Here is an 18,553-nt window from a genome sequence, read left to right as displayed (position 1 = left end):
TTCTCCTCTAGGATTTTGATGGAATCTTGTCTCACATTTAGATCTCTCATCCATTTTGAGTTTATCTTTGTGTATGGTGAAAGAGAGTGGTCCAGTTTCATTCTTCTGCATGTGGATGTCCAATTTTCCCAGCACCATTTATTGAAGAGACTGTCTTTCTTCCAATGGATAGTCTTTCCTCCTTTATCGAATATTAGATGACCGTACATTTCAGGGTCCACTCCTGGGTTCTCTATTCTGTTCCATTGATCTATGTGTCTGTTTTTGTGCCAGTACCACACTGTCTTGATGACCACAGCTTTGTAGTACAACCTGAAATCTGGCATTGTTTTTCAATGTTGATATTTAATTTCCTGTCCATTGTGCTTAAAGAAAAAAAGAAAAATCAAGTAATTCTACTACTACTAGTAATGATTACTTTTTAAGCATGCCACCTCTACCTGGAAATAATAGATTAGGCAATATGGCATGACATTCAATTTCCATTTTCTACTTGGTCATCTTTATTTTTCTGGATTACCTGTGATTGTGAATATACAAGAAAAACTTTGGATTTTTAGAACTCTAAGGCCACTACTACAATTAAGGGGAAAAAAAGACACAGCTCTTGCCATTACCTTACTTTTAAGGCTTATTTGGGAAGCTAAGGTTTACTGGGATGTCTTTGTCTCCTCTGTAATCCTCACAAATGAGATTTTTTAGAAACCATCACTAACTTGGTGAGAGTTTTGTATAGTGTCTGAACAGTGACTTCAATGACATCATAGAAAGTGAAGTAGCAGAAAAAAATTTCCATTAACAAGGAATATTTGGAGCACTTCAGTGTAGGTGCAGAGTGTTGTTTCTCTGTAAGTTTATTGAGTTATATCTCTAATTAAGTATCTCCAAGTATTTTGTGTACACATAACATTGTATAATACCATACTCTAACTAGTTCCTCATGCAAAGATCAAAGTTTTTGAAAATATAATGGTTTCTTTTTACTGGACTTACTTTTATCCCCTTCTTTTTCCACTTTTTCCATTGGGGATACACTCTCCAAAGTTGTTTAAAAAGAAAAGAAAACACCTTTAGATCTTTGGGTCTCCTTATTCAGCCAAGGAAAACATTGAATATGAACATCAAATGCTCCAGTAACATTTCTATGATTTGTCATTAAACTATTTTCCTTCCTTTGAATTTTCTTTTAAATAGTGTTTAAGTCTATAAAAGATCATGGTCCCCCAAAAGTCAACAATTTGCTTTAAATTAAATTTTTTATTAATTCAGTTCAGTCTTTTAAATTGGAAATTGAACTTTGATGGTTACTCTATCTATATAATATTAGTGTTCATGCATCATGAAAGTTCCAAAGGTTATAAAGGAAAATGGTAATAAAGTTTTTGAAAGAAATTTCAAATGTTTCTGTAGAAAAGTATATATAATTGGGTCAACATATAACTGAAAAAGTTCAGAACTTACTAAAACAATTTCCATTGAAATGAATGTTCTGTATCCTTTCTTAAGATATTAAATTTAAAATGTTACATTTAAAATACTATCTGTATACTGTATTTTAAAATGAAATAAGAGTTGAGTTCAAAATTGTTATTATGTATAAAACCAAAAGACTATAATCTTCAAGAAACTAAACTTCTCTTTTTTAATTGATTTATTGAAGATTTTTAAGTAGGAATTCCTTATTTAGCTAGTATATTTGGCATCTATGTGCTAAATCCATTGGTAGATTTGAGGAAGAAAAGGTAAATAGGTAATTGATTCTATCTTGGAAATGTCCACTCAGGGTTAGGGGGATAAAAATTACATTATATCAGAAATAAATGGCTATTTTTCCTTGAAAAAAAGTTCATGGACATAAAAATGTTAATGGACATAATAAGTAATTTTCTACTCTTAAGTGACTATTTTTATCTATATGAGATTTTACTAGCGTTATCAAATTGAGTTAATGCTTTATCTATAAATTAAATACTTATTATATTTAAATTTTTTTTGAAATGTTTTATCAGATTCAATTCTGTAACACCTCAGTATTTGGCAGTAATGGGAAGGAAATTCACCTCCATCAGGTAGATAGCAGTGAAGTTGAAAAATGGTGTAGTTTTAAAATGCCTAGAATAAGTCAAATGAAAAGGCTGCACGATTCATGTTTTATTTTTATCTTTCAATGTGTAGTCACTTTTTGCATCACTGATGGGTAAAGCTTGAGTTCATTTATCCAACTTATTACTAAAATGTTTTATATTATAAAGATTGAAATTATGATTATTAGAGATAGTCACAAAAGGAAAAAATGTATATACTCAATGTACTAATATATTTTGAGATGTTTTCTAACATAAGATTTTGTTAACTCACATATTAAACTGTTTTTAGAAGTAATTGGTAAAAGGCTAGTCTACTAAAATCCATGCCCCTTCCCTCCTGCAGATTATAGATTTTAGTTATAGCCACTGTGTATCTCTCTGATGTGTGTGCTCAGCAAGGATAGAGGATGGTTTTCTTTTATGGGAACATGACCTGGCAATCATACATTAAGTTCTGTGACCCTTTGATAACTGAATAGCAAACTAAAAATGATATAACATGTGCTCTATATTTACCTTTAGGGTATATTTTAGTATAAAGTAATCAAAGAGTAAACGTTTAATTTGCATATCACAGTAAAAGAACAATTTCCCCTTTGGGTGTTGACAAGACTCAGAGTGAATTGCCTGGTCTATTCTTTTGGTGGTTTTTTTACCGAATGAACACAAACTTATCATTATTTTGCCTTTGTCCTTGATGTTGAATGACTGAAGATTAAAGTTTTTTTTTTTCTTGACATATGGCATTTCTTTAGTGACAATGTCCCCCTCGCCCAACACCTTTTTGAAGTACTGATCACGTGAGGACATGACATTAAAGATTTCATTTGGTATTTTTCACTCTAAAATTTCCATGTGGTTCTTTCTGATCATTTTAATTTCCCTTGTAAGATTTCTTTTTTTTTTTAGTTACAAGCATATTTTCCTTTGTGTCCATGAACGTAATTATAACAGCTGCTTTATGATTCTTGTCTACTAATTTTTGCATCTGGATCATCTCAGATTGGTTGCAGTTTCTTGAATACGGGTCAAATTTTTGGTCGTGTCCTGGGTATTGGGAAGGAAAAAATTGTAGAGATTCTGCTTTTGGTGATAGTCTTAAAAAAGATGATTGCTTTTTCTTTGTGCTAGTACTCCATTAAGTGGCTGAACTCAAACTCAAAACTCCCTTCCTGGGGCAAGCAGACTCAGAAATCTGGAAGTTCAATGCTTCTAGGCTTGCGGGCTGCTAGTGCCCCCATGTCCACGCGTGACTCGGGCTGGCCAGGGGTTCAAGCAAAGCTCGTGAGCAGACTTGGAGGCGTTTAAAACAGGAACTTCTCCTTTCTCATCTTTCCTGCCTCCTCTCCACTTGCTGCGATGCCCCAACACATCCCTGTGGCCCATCAGGCTCTCAGCTCTCTGGGCTCTTGTGACCTCACGTGTCACAGACCGGAGCCCAGTTCAGGGAAAGTTCTTAAAAGAAAAAGGGGACAGTCATCCAGTGACATATCCATCCTCCAGATGGTGACTACTCCATACCTTCTGCCTGCTTTTGGCGAATCTCTAGTGCTTCCAGGTGATCACGCATTATTTTTCTGTGTCCCCCGAAGATGGTACCTGGGGTCTGCTGGAGAAAGTCCCACGGAAGCCCTCCTGTCCCGGCTACGAGCAGGAGGTCCTCCACGAATGTTTGTATCTGATTTTCTAACAAATTTATCTCTAGCAGAGAAGAACTGTGTCATTAAATTCATGACAAATATGTGTCTCTTTTAAGAATCATTATCTTAGGGCAGCCCGGGGGGGCTCAGCGGTTCAGCGCCGCCTTGGGCCCAGGGCATGACCCCGGGTCCCGGGATCCAGGCCCAGGTCGGGCTCCCTGCATGGAGCCTGCTTCTCCCTCTGCCTGTGTCTCTGCCTCTCTCTATGCCTCTCATGAATAAGTAAATAAAATCTTTTTTAAAAAGTCAAAATACTGAAGTTTAAGAAACAAAAAAATACCACGTTTTTTTTTTCTTTTAAAGAATCATTATCTTCAAAATAACTTCAACTTACTGCCCAATACTATGAAGAGGAAATGTTTTATTCATTATAATTACTGTTAAAACATCTGTATCTTACAACAATATGCAATTTCTATCAATATTTACTGAATTTCGTGCAACCACCTCCACATTGAAAGAGTGGTAAACCTGCCACATAAAACGGGGCGTATCAAAATATGTATGATAACCATATACTTAAAAATCACTTTAAAATATATTGTATTTTTACATTTTTATATCAACATGTCCATTTGTCTAATAGTTCATGTGTTTTGTAATAATTGGCAGCATTTTTGGATATCTTGGTGGCACATACAGTAATGGCAGCTATAACTGATGATGTTTTTGATTTTAGGAAATAATTTAAATGCTTTTCATACATTCATCTAAAATGAGGGAATTGTAAACTGTTGTAGAAACTGTAACCTTTTGTGTTATTTTAGATTTAGAAATATGTACTTTAATAATGATGAATCAAAGCTAGTACATACTTCATTCACCTTTATGCAACTTTTTAAAGTATGTTACATAAAAAATGCACTTAAAAATGTTAATCTGTTTTTTTTCTATTTGCCATCATGAATGTGTCTCTTTGTGTAGAAACAGAACAATAAACATTAAGTAATAAAATAATATCTTCTAGAATGACAGAAACTAGCACAGCGCTATAAACGCAACACGCCAGGGGTAAAAACCCAAGAAAAAGATCATATTCACGTGGGTTCTAAAATAAGGCATAAATATCTCCATTTTTCCTGATAGAGAAAATTTCAGCTATAAAAATTAATGACAGAGAAAGCTTTAAAAAAGTAGATAAAAGGAATGTGCTTTTGAAACTAGGCACTTTGCCAGTTGTGATTACTGTCTAATTCTGCAAATATGTTTTAAAGCCAAGCTTGTCAAATGAACTTGAAAAAATTACCAGAATTATGAAATCTTCTGTACAGACAACTGTCCTGGGATCCCTGGAGACTCTTTCATAGTAAGTCTTGTATGGTGGCCAAAACCAGTCAAAACATTCTCTATTCAGATTTTCTTCACTTGGTCTTTTCATCACAATTTTAATGTTAGAAGGATGTTAGCACTGGGTGCTACAGATCCTAAGCAGTTAACTTATTTATCTACATTTCCCAGTTATGTGGTGGAGTGGGGTGCTGAACTATTGACATACTTTTGGAAGAATGGATGAGTCTAGAAAAGGAAAGAAATGAAAAAAAAAAAAGAAATGTAGGAGAGTAAAGATTCGCTAAAGCTTATAGATTCTTCATCATAGCAATTAAATTAGAGCCACATATTAAGGAATTATCAGCATTGCAAAATAATTGATAAATTCTAGTTTGGAGTCCCATGTTTTAGCAGACTATTTTCTCTCAAAAGAAATATTTGAATCCTTTTTGTGTTTGTAGACTGTAACATTTTATTAAAATTTGTGATAGATACATACCTGGTATTTGACAACATTTGATATGCCTTGTTTTTCAGTGTAAAGTTATGCTTTTATTAAAAAATACTTTTAAACATATTTAGAGAAATCTTTACTTATTTTGATTTACATATATATATTTTTTTTTTCTTGTGAAGATTTCTCTTACAGTTGGTTGGTATGTTCCTAGAGATGAGACCCTTGTGATGTGTTCTTCTCTGCAAGATCTGGAGTATGCATTCAAAACTGAACTAATTGCATCCAGAAGTCTTCAGGTACCCTAGATTCTTTTGGTATTATTCCATTTTTTTGGTATTATTCCTAATTAGGGAGCATTTAAGGAGTCTTAGCCCAACAACTGAGCAGCAGATGACCACACAACACATGGCTCACATTGGCATGTTTTCAGCTTTACTAACTGATTTCCAGCATTTTTTCCTGCTTGTCATTTCTCAAAATTGAATTCCTGTGGGGAAAATTTTTGCCTTGATCTTTGTACTCTTTTTACTGGACTCAACCTTGGCATCACAGTCCAATTTCTGGTCCTTCCATTCAATCAACAAATATTTACTGAATACATTTTATGTGCCATGCACTAGTCTAAGTGCTTCCTATATATGCTGGAAGCGAACACTGAGGGCTTCCCTTATATAGCTTAGATTCAAGCAGGGAGTGGAGAGGAAGACCATTAACAGTAAACAGCAGGAAAAAAAAAAAGGAACATGAAATCATATGCTAGAATGAAGTAAGTGCTATAGAAAAAAAAAAAAAAGCCAGAGTGAGGGATATCTGGAGTAAAGAGATCTGAGAGTTGTTCCTTGCATTTTAAGGAGGCTGGTCATTGAGAAGGTGATGTCTGAGTGGAGAAAGGAAACAAGGTGGAGAGAATTGTTCTTCACAGAGGGCCCACCAGCATGGAAGCTTTTCTCAGACTCATGGAGAGGCAGGAGGCCAGGAGTGGGAGCAGGGGCGATCTGAATGAGGAAGGGAGCCAAGGAGGATGAGGTCAGAGAGGTAGTAGCGGGAGAGTCCAAGCATGGTGTGCTCCATGACAAGGATTTGTTTTCATTCTGAGGAAACCTGGGAGTCAAGGCAGGATTCTGCTCAAATCTTCCAACCACATACTAGTCTCTGTCTTTACGTCCCCTATTCATAACAGAATGTGTTGAAATACCTCATAATAATAGTAGATTTGTCTGTTTTCCCTGTAGTCTTATAAATTTTGCTTTAAATATTTTATTAGGTGAATACAGTTAGGAGCTGCCACATATTTCTGGTGAATTCAACATTAAAAAATTATTATATCGAGCTATTTCTAATAAACCTGTTTCGTATTCTAAAATCTATTTTGTCTGAGAGTAATATATAGCTACTACAGTTTCTTTTGGCTACTATTTTCTGGTGGGTTTTTTTTTTTTCTTTTCCTACTTTATTGCTTCCAACTTTTCCCCAGCTATTCATGGATATATCTCTTAGAAGAAACAGAGATGAATGTTTATTTTTTCCTTGTTTTCTTTATTCCTTTTATAATCTAACCTGATAATCTCTGTCTTTACATGACACATCTTTTTTACATTTGTAGTTATTGTGATTTCTAGACCTTTCATATTTTTATGCTGTTTCATTATCTTTTTTAATTTTACGAGTTGATTTTTTGTTATTATTAACCTTGAGTTTTATTCTTTTCTTTTCTTTTTTAAGATTTATTTATTTATTCATTAGAGACACAGACTGAGAGAGAGGCAGAGACACAAGCAGAGGGAGAAGCAGGCTCCATGCAGGGAACTTGATGCGGAACTCGTCCCGGATCCAGGGATCATGACCTGAGCCAAAGGCAGCTGCCCAACTGCTGAGCCACCCAGGCGTCCCTATTCTTTTCATTTCATATACTGATTTGAGAATTACAAACATAATTTCAGTGTCTAAAGTTTATTTTTGAACATCTAGTATACTTATTCAATTAATTAATGAATATGAAATTATTAGCTTAGTTACCACTGGAAAACACCAGGGGAAAAAAATTTCAAATTTAGCTAATATACATTGGACCTTAGGAAATTCAGCTTTGATCCCTTTACTGTTAGTACTGTATAGTGCTCTAGTTGTGTTCTTTTGTTAGGTAGAAGCTAGATATGAGCAATGAAAGGAATGCCCATAAGCAAAGTCCCAAGTCCTTGAAGGGGACTGATAGAGACCAGAGCTAGTGGCACAGAAGGTGATAAATAGGTTACATACTAGAGGCCAAGAGCACATCCTGACCTCGTGGCTTCCAGAACCCTGGGACTAAAAAGACCAAGAGCCGGAGGTGCAGAGCACGTGCTCACCTATTCCACCTCTGCCCCAGGGTAGCCCCTAGACTCATCATAATGAGTCCACATTGTGGTTGCAGCCCCACTCCCCTCCATGGAGAGAGGTTCCCATGACAGTTCTGGTACAAACCTTGTGGGGTCAAATCCCCCCCAGCCCCAACCTGTGGAAGTAGCTCCCCAAATGACTGGAAGCAGTCTCCACTAGAGACCTCCCTGTCCATGACCCAAGACCCTGCAGACGCAAAAGGAAAGGACTCCTGTGGCCTTAGGCCCCTCTGGTCCTACGTGCTCTCCCACCTTGAGAGTTTACTGTCCTTAACAGCCTGCTCTGCGCTTGCTGCTTTCTTTCTGTCTTTATTCTAGTGCAGATCATCACCTAAATTGTTTGGTGGGTTCCGTTAGTGGGCAAACTAAGAACGAAGACCTTTTTTCACACAATGCACACTCTTCCATGGGTAACACTTTTTTACAAAAGTGATTCTAAGTTAAAACATCATTATGAATTTATTCATGTTTTATAATAGCATTATTTTATGCAAACGTTATTTTGAGGATTTGTGCACTTGCTTAACAATTCTTGGGGATCCCTGGGTGGTTCAGCAGTTTAGCGTCTGCCTTCGGCTCAGGGTGTGATTCTGGAGACCTGGGATCGAGCCCCGAATCCGGCTCCCTGCATGGAGCCTGCTTCTCCCTCTGCCTGTGTCTCTGCCTCTCTCTCTCTCTCTCTCTCTCTCTCTCGTCAATCAATAAATAAAATCTTTTTAAAAAAAAAAAACCCACACAATTCTTTGTGCATTATTTCATTTTGCAATGCTTCCTTTCTTCGTGGTGGAGTTATTTTTCCTCTTCCTACTTCATATCTTTTGAAAACTTCTTTATGACAGATGGTTAGTGGTAAGCTTCTCCCCCTTAAACTATATTTCTCCCTCATTCTTTTAGTTCAGCTGTGCATATAATTTCAGTTTGATAGTTACCTTTATTTTTCTGAAACTTTTGAAAGTATTCATTTTTTTTCACTTTCATTTTTATTTTGAGAAGTGGCTATTATTTTTTCATGGTTTCTTTGTAGGTGATCTCTTTTTATTTTGACCTGTTATTAAGATCCTCCCAATACCTTTGGTTACCTCCTGCTTACCCACACTGTAACAGTGGATATTTTTTATTCATACCAGTTGGTATATGTTATATTTTCTTTATCTTTACATTTGTGGAGGTTTTTATCCATTCTTGAAAATTTCAAGCATTTTTTCTCAAATTTTGTTTCACCTTCATTTTGTTCTATTCTTTTTTGTTTAGATGTATGTTGGAAATGCTCCATATCCCTTATCTTCCTTCATCTGTTTTACTTTTCTTTCTGCACCTTTTGGACTTAGATCTTAACATCTGAGCTCCAGTTTAAATATGCTGTTTTCATTGGATTGATTCTGTTGTTCTGTTGAATTGTAAGTTTCAAAAATGTATTCTTTTTCTTTTCTAGAAGCTAGATTTGTTTGGTTTTATTTTGTTGGTTTTATTTTTTATTTTTTGCTCTGCCCCTCCCCCCTCTCCATCTGGTTATTTTTATAATGTTTCATTACTTATTTATTTTAATGCACATTTAATTTCTTAAAGCAAATCAAAGACACTATATTTCTTTAATAAAGAAAATTTCAAATTTACCCAGTATACATTGCAGCTTGTTCAAGGCTTAAAATAGCCTGATATTTTGTTGATACTGGCATTTGTCCTCAAGTGAGCTTACCCTTTATTTTTGTTCATTGCTTAGTATTCCTCGCTAGGTGTTTGGTTTTTTTTAAAGATTTTATTTATTTATTCATGACACACACACACACACACACACACAGAGAGAGAGAGAGAGAGAGAGAGAGAGAGGCAGAGACACAGGCAGAGGGAGAAGCAGGCTCCATGCAGGGAGCCCGACATGGGACTCGATCCCAGATCTCCAGGATCACACCCCAGGCTGCAGATATCACTAAACCACTGTGCCACCAGAGCTGCCCAGGTTTTAGTTTATAATATGCTTATGATAAGTTAGTTGTGTGTGTGTGTGTGTGTGTGTGTGTATGTGTATTTTTTTCTTAGATGTATTAGAAAGTTCTTTTAGCCTTTTACCTTGGTTACAGATAGACATAACATTTAGCACCGGAAGAAGAGAATGTTTGCTTGAATCATTTTGACATTATGTGTGACTGCCTTTAACAAATTGACCAGATGTTAATTTCAATGTAACAAAATTATCATGTTATTTAAAACAATAGGCATTTAAGTTATTTTTTAAAATCCAACTTGGGTGGATTGGTTAGTTAATTAAATTTGTCTCTAAAATTATTCAGAAGACATGATACTTATTTTGTTTTATAATGATTCATGATAGGGATCCCTGGGTGGTGCAGCAGTTTGGCACCTGCCTTTGGCCCAGGGCGTGATCCTGGAGACCCAGGATCAAATCCCACGTCGGGCTCCCAGTGCATGGAGCCTGCTTCTCCTTCTGCCTGTGTCTCTGCCTCTCTCTCTCTCTCTCTCTCTCTCTGTGACTATCATAAATATAAATTTAAAAAAATTATTCATGATAATATGGGAAAAATGACAATTCTTTGTTACTATATTTTTAGATCCTCTTCATTGTGGTGATTCCAAGGTTGAGAAAGCAAAGTCAGATAATATTATAAGAGAACAGCTTTTATGCATATGTGCTGGATCATCTTTTCCTTATAATATATTAAATTTCCATTGTATCCATGTTTTAAATAAAACATATAGCCTAAACTTTTTAGTCTTTCAAGTCAACTATTTCTCAGAATATTATTCATCTTTCTGTGTCATTTAGTGGGCTGGGCTTTTAAGCCTATAGTATGATATGAGCTTATTCATTTTTGATGTAGCTATTTTGACACTCTTTTTTAGGTATATACATATTTAGATTTCTTATGTCTTCTTGAAGAATTGTCCACATTATCAATATGCAATGCTACTCATCATATTTGATTGCCTTTCTTATTTTGAATTACATTTTGTCTGAAATTAATATAGATATTCCAGCTTTCTTTTGATTTTGTGTCAGCATTGTATACCTTTCCCCATCTTAGCTTTTTTTTTTTTTTAAGATGTATTTATTTATTCATGAGAGACATACACAAAGAGAGGCAGAGACACAGGCAGAGGGAGAAGTAGGCTCTATGCAGGGAGCCTGATGTGGGACTCGATCCCAGGACCCCAGGATCATGACCTGAGCCAAAGGCAGACACTCAACCACTGAGCCACCCAGGCGTCCCAACCCATCTTAGCTTTTAACCTGTCTGTGTTTATATTTAAAATTCATTTATTGTAGATATTAGGGTTGGGTCCTGTTTTTGTTTTTGTTTTTGTTTTTGTTTGTTTGTTTTTTATGATAGAGACAGAGAGAGAGAGAGAGAGAGAGAGGCAGAGACACAGGCAGAGGGAGAAGCAGGCTCTGTGCAGGGAGCCCGATGCGGGACTCCATCCCGGGACTCCAGGATCAGGCCCTGGGCCAAAGGCAGGCGCCAAACTGCTGAGCCACCCAGGGATCCCTGGGTCCTGTTTTTCTTATTCTGAAAATCTTTATGTTTTAATTAGTGTATTTAGATCATTCACATTAAAATAATTATTGACATAATTGGATTAATATGTACCATTATTGTTCATTGCATTTTCCTCTGGGTTTTTTTCCCCTCTCTTTCTGCCTTATCTAGTATCATTTGAGCACTTTATATGATTCTATTTTGTGTCCCCTCTTAGTATTTTGATACTTGAAAATTTTTTCTAGTGGTTGCTCTAGAGTTTACCACACACATTTTACATGGATCTAGGTTCAACTTCAAAGAGCCTTATATGATTTCATGTGCAGTACATGTACCATACAACAGAGGACTCAATTCCTTCCTCTCATCTTTTGCGACACCGCTGTCATTCATTTCATTTACATGTATGCATAGCCACCCAGCACATTTATTACTAGTACTGCTTTGAACAGTTATTTTATTTATTTATTTATTTATTCATTCATTCATTCATTCATTTATTTGAGAGAGAGTACACAAGCATGCACAAGTAAAGGAGGGACACAGAGTCAGGAAGAGGAAGAAAACTCAAGCAGACTCTCCCCGGAGCACAGAGCCCAAGGCCAAGCTCTGTCTCATGACCCTGAGGTCACGACCTCAGCTGAAACCCAGAGTGGGCCCCTTAATAGTTATTTTTAGATCAATTAACAATAGTGAAGTTGTTTTAAAATTATTTTATCTTTATTTATTCCTTCTCTAGCAGTCTTTCCTTTTCTATAAATCCAAATTTCTAACCTATATTGTTTTTCTTCTGCCTAGGAATTTCTTTTAGTATTTCTTGTAGGTGCAGGGTCTGCTAGAAATAAATTTTTTCAGTACTAATTTCTTTATTATCTTTCAATCTTGAAGGATCATTTACCAGACTATAGAATTCTAGGTAAAGCTTTCCCAAAGCTTTAAATATTGTACTTCACTTTCTTCTTGATTACATAGTTTCTGGTAAGATTCCAATGTAGTTCATATTATAGTTCCTCTATAGATAAAATATTTTGATTCCTTTGACTTGCTTCAACATTTCTTTTTTTTTAATTTCATTCCTCATTTTAAATATAACATGGAAAAGTTATGAAGTTTTTTTTTTATATGTATCCTCCTGCATGTTCTCCAAGCTGGTTTGTGAATTTGTGGTTTGGTACTTGTTATAATTTTGTAAAATTCTTGGCCGTTATTTCTTTTAGTATTTCTTTTGCTCTGTTCTCTTTTCCTTTTCCTTCTGGTATTCTAATTACATACATATTATACCTTTTGAAACTTTCCCACAGATCTCCAATGAGATCTCTGGGTTTTGGGGTGGGTTTTTTTTCATACTTTTTCTCCTTGTATTTCAGTTTGGAAGGTTTCTGTTGACCTTTCTTCAAGTTCGTTGAATTCCACTTGTGGCACATTTACTGATGAGCCCATCAAAAGCATTCTTTATTTCTGTTCTTGCATTTTTTATTTCGGAAGTTCCTTTTGATTCTTTTATGGTTTCCATGTCTCTGCTTGCATGACCCATATGCACTTACAGTGTGTCTATTCATCCCATTAGAGCCATAATAGATTAATTACAGTTAGTTCAAATTCCTTTCTGATAAATTCAACATCTGTGTCACATTTGAATCTGGATGTAATGATTTCTTTTTCTCTTCAGATTATATTCTTTCTTGGCTTTTGGTATGTTTTGTTTATATTTGTTGAAAGCTGCATAGGATTTTTCAGGTAACAGGAATTGAAGTAAAAAGCTTATAATGTGATGATTTATATCATGATGATATAGGTAACAGGAATTGAAGTAAAAAGCTTATAATGTGATGATTTATATCATGATGATATAGACAGATGATTTAATCTGATTTAATCTGACTGGAAGCTGGAATATATTTAATGTTTCATGGAGCTGTAGGTACTGTAGGCTTCACATTCTCCCAGTAACCTTATTTTTGTCTTCTCTCTTGATCTTAGGCTTCCTCATTCAGAGTCTGTGTCTTATAGCTCTTTATCTACATCTACTATTATTATACTGGGGTCTTGATGGCAATATGTGGGAGAAGGTGAGCGTTCCATAATCTTATGGTTAAACTTCAGTCTCTTAATGTCTCTATCTGAAGACTATGACGACATTTTTCTTCCTTCCTCCCAGTCTCTTCTGTAGTACAGCAGATTATACATCCCTTTCCTTAGAACTTTCATTTCTGTTTAATGTGTGCTTGATTTTTTCACTTAAGTGAGAGAAAGGAATAGAAGAGCTGGGAGTGGGAAGGAATTACCTTCCTCTTGTTGAAATAAGAATTCAGAATTATGCTATGGCAGAGTCCTTTCACCTGAAGAGTAGGTCTTTCTTCTGAAGAAGGCTTGGCGTATATTCCTCAATGCTCTTGGATCTCCATTCCCATCTCTGCATCAAAAGACCCCCTCAACTTTCTACTATTACTCATCTACATCCTCTACTCATTCTGTTTTAAGTTCAGAAGTTTTTTCCTAAATTTCAAGCGTTCTGGTGTGGTAATAGCTGTTGTTTAGCACATTTTTTTGAAAAATTTTCCTTTTTAATGTAATTTTTCCTGCAGCTTACTATTTGCTTTTATTTGTTCAACAAAACTATATACTTGCAGTAGGATAAAATCCAACACATATTCATGATCAAAATTCTCAGTAAATGGGATCCCTGGGTGGCGCAGCGGTTTAGCGCCTGCCTTTGGCCCAGGGCGTGATCCTGGAGACCTGGGATCAAATCCCACGTCGGGCTCCCGGTGCATGGAGCCTGCTTCTCCCTCTGCCTATGTCTCTGCCTCTTTCTCTCTCTCTCTCTCTCTCTCTCTCTCCTCTCTCTGTGTGTGACTATCATAAATAAATTTTAAAAATTTTTAAAAAAATTCTCAGTAAAGTAGAAATAGAGGGAAACTTTCAACCAGATAAAGACTATTTACAAAATACCTGTAGCTGATATTATACTTAATGGTGAGAGACTCAAATCTTACTGGTAAGGTAAGATATAAGGCAAGGTTATCCTCTTTTGCCACTCTTTTTCAACATCATCCTGAAAGTCTTTGCTAAAAGAATAAAGCAAGAAAAGAAAAAGTATACAGATTAGGAGAAGAAAGCAAAAACACCGTTCATATATGACATGATTGTCTATGTAGAAAATCCAAAGGAATCAACAAAGAGCCTCTTGGAACTAATGAATTATTATAGCAAGTTTGGAAAATACAAGGTTAATTTGCCAAAGTCACTTGTTTCCCTCTATACCAACAATGAACAAATGGAAATGAAAACCACTGTACCATTTGTATTAGCATAAAAAATGTAATATTTAAGTGGAAATATAACATAATATGTATAAGATTTATATTAGGAATACCATGAAGCTCTGAATAACAGAATCAAAGAAGAAATAAATAAAGTGATGTTCCATGTTCTAGGATCAGAAGACTCAATATTGTCAAAATTTCAGTTCTCACCAACCGATCTATGGATTCAGTGCCATCCCAATCTAAATCCCAAATTATTTTATGAATATCAACAAATTGATTCTAAACCTCATGTGGAGAGGCAAAAGGCCAGCATAACCAACATAGTATTGAAGAGAAGAACAAAATTGGAGGACTGACACTGCTTGACTACAAGATTTACTATAAAGTTACATAGTATTTAAAAGAGTATGGTTTTGCTAAGAGAATAGGTGAGTTAACCAATAGAACAGAATAAAGAGCTGAGAAATAGATTCCCATAGGAATGCCTGGGTGGCTCAGTGGTTGAGCGTCTGCTTTTGGCTTAGGATGTGATCCCAGAGTTCTGGGATCAAGTCTCCCATTGGGCTCCCTGCATGGGGCCTGCTTCTCCCTCTGCCTGTGTCTCTGCCTCTCTCTCTGTATCTCTCATGAATAAATGAATAAAATCCTTAAAAAAAAGAAATAGATTCCCATAAATATAGTCAACTGATCTTTGACAAAGGAGGAAAAGCAGTAATGGAGTAAAGATAATATCTTTAAACAAATGGTTCTAGAACAACTAAATGTCCAGTTGTTAAAGAAATGAATTGGAAAGCTTACACCCTTCACACAAATTAGCACAAAATGGATCATAGGCTTAAATTACAATGCAAAACTATAAAATCCTAGAAAATAACATGGGAGAGAAACTGTGATGATGCGATTTTAGAAACAAAATCAAAGACATGATCCATAAAAGAATTAATTGATAAACTGGACTTCATTACAATTTTAAAAAACAGTCTGCTCTGTGAAATACAATATGAAGAGAATTAGAAAACAAGCCAGAGACTGGAAAAAATATTTGCAAAGCACACATCTGATAAAGGACTGCATGCAGTCCCTTGCCATAAAATCTAACAATCACACTTGGTATTTACTGGACAGAGTTGAAAACTATGTCCACACAAAACCTGGCATAATAGATTTTTATAGTGGCTTTATTCATAATTGTCCAAAAATGGAAGTAACCAGAATGTCCTTCAATAGATTAATGGATAAACAAACTGCAGTATATAAAGATAATGTAATGTTCTTCAGCATTTAAAAGAATAGAGTTATCAAACTATGAAGACATGGGGGAAACCGAAATGCATACCGAATTTTTACCAAGTGAAATAAGTCACTCTGAAAAGTCTACATATCATATGATTTCAGTTATATGGCATTCTGGAAAAGACAAAACCAGGAAGACAATAAAGAGATCACCGGCGGCCAGGATTGGGAGAGGTGGAGAGAGATGAATAGGCCAAGCAAAGGTGATGTTTAGGGCATTGAAACCATGTGAGATGATGACAGATCATGTCACTTATACATATACCCAAACCCATAGAATGTACAATACTAACAGTGAGCCTGTGGGTAAACTATTGACTTGGGATTTATGGGATTATGAAGTGTCCATATAGGCTTCTTCCTGGTAAAAAAGTGTATAATTCTGGTGAGTGATGTTGATAGTAGGGGTATAGGGGAAACCTCTGTACCTTCCTCTCAATTTTGTTGTAAACCTAAAACTTCTCTGAAGACTTTATTCAGAAGATTTTTTAAAACCCAAGCAATTAGTAAATTAATTACCTATGTTGTACTTGCCACTTTCATAAGTGCTAAAAGCCTCTAAAAGAATAAGATGAACACTATTCAAAAGTCATTTACATTTTATTAGCTGCAAAAATAATATGATTAATATATAAAAATGTAATTTAATACATTTAATAATACATACTTAAATAAAATGTAGGTGGTAAGATACTTTCTTTTTCAAAGTTAATTGAAAAAAGCAATAATCAACAAAAATTTTAAGAATGATCTAACACTGAAAATATGAGAAGCCCACATGAATACTCTTATAATCATACCTCTGACTTTGGAAAAGAAACTAAAGTATCTTGGGATAATAAATATTCTTTCAGGTTTTACACAGAAAATATTGACTTTTTCTTCCTGATGTCCTTTTGCTATATCTTTTTATGACTTCTTTCTTTGTTAAACAGAAGATCCACAGTGTATTTGAGGCCAGTTTCCTGTAAGGATTTTTTTTCCTTTACTTTTTCTGAAATGTTGAAAAAATTGATTTATTATGCAGAGACATTTTAAGAGTTTACTATTAATCAAATTGAATTTTAAAAACTTAAACTTACATAAGCTCATAACGTAAAAACAAAACAAAACAACTACTCCATACCAAATCAATAATGAACATACTTCCTTTTAGAAAGTAAAATAAACAGAGATTCCAAATCTCAAACTCAATTACTAGAAAAAACAAAATGAATTCTAATTTATTTGGGGAACACTTAGAATATTTTTACTCAAACAATGAACAAATAAGTTAGCTTTCCAATTCTTACAAGACTTATGTACCTAAATTATTCATAGAAAATTAAATATGTGTTCTAAGCAAAATAATCCCTTCTTACACAAGGGATGGCATAAAAATAATTAACCTTTATTTGAGACTTTAACTTGAATTTTTGAATATATAATATGTTCCATTTGGAACACAAATGTTTTGATGGGCCACTCTGGCAGCAAGAAAACAATCACATCCATTTCCTTCTGCAAGAACTCACAAATAAAATAATTTCTTTTAAGAAACAAAACTGCACAGTTTCATAAGAAAATAGAAAATTATCTTAAAATCAAAATAACTTCCCATATTCTTGTATTGTATATGTGATATTTGTGATTGGACTATGAAGGAAGGAAAATATAGTGGATCATAAAAGGTATCATTCTTAAGTATGATTATTTCTAATCTTTTGTAGCAGGGTTTATAGAACTACAGTGAGCTAGAATCCAGGAACATTTGACTATGTCCCAGTGGTAGTACTGGTCAGCTACTAAGTAGATGCGGGTTGGGTTGTTACTATTTCTAGACTTCAATTTCTTCACACATCATTCAGCTATCAGTAAAACCTTCTAAAGACATTAAGAGCAGCTATCAAGTAATTCTTCTTCATACTGTTGAAAAGGGAAGTATATTGTTCAATTGGATTAGATTTGCATTTTAAAAATACATTTATTTAATGGAAATATAGGCACAGGGTTCTACTTAATTAGATATAATTGGTCAGAGTTAATCAAAATTTTGTGGCAATATATGCTAAAGGAATCCAGAATGGCATGTACCTAGGAACCCGGTATTATTATAGTTTTGGCACCATTATTGAAAAATAATTCCTAAAATGAAGTTAATCGATAAGTTGAATTTGCCAAAATAATATACAACATGCCTTGGACAGAAGGATGTGGAAATAACGCAGTGATACTTTGTTATATTGCATATACCAATAAAATCTGAAAAAGCCCACACAAATTTTCAGAACTACCATTTGATATCTACAGCCTATACACATTTCGTATGATCTTAGTAGATTAATTTGTTTAAGCAAAGAAAATTTAATTGTGGGCACTCAATGAAACTGGCTTGCAATGTGTTGAGCTGGAAATAAATGACTATATGTTTTTGAAGCTCAAATATTTGTACGCCACGTTACTGGCTTTATTTACTAAAGACTAATAAATAATATCCTATCTTAATGGGATCCTAGTTGTTAAATTAGATTTAAAATCTATCTGCTTCCAGAATTTACAAGCAAGTCATTTGATTTTTTTGTTACTGTCTTGTACTAGACCATGCTAGCAGAAAGAGCAGTGTAGAGAAA

The sequence above is a fragment of the Vulpes vulpes genome, chromosome 5 (assembly GCF_048418805.1).
Source record: "Vulpes vulpes isolate BD-2025 chromosome 5, VulVul3, whole genome shotgun sequence".
In the NCBI taxonomy this organism is placed as follows: domain Eukaryota; kingdom Metazoa; phylum Chordata; class Mammalia; order Carnivora; family Canidae; genus Vulpes; species Vulpes vulpes.
The sequence above is the reverse complement of the archived record's forward strand: the minus strand, read 5'-3'. Positions refer to the sequence as shown.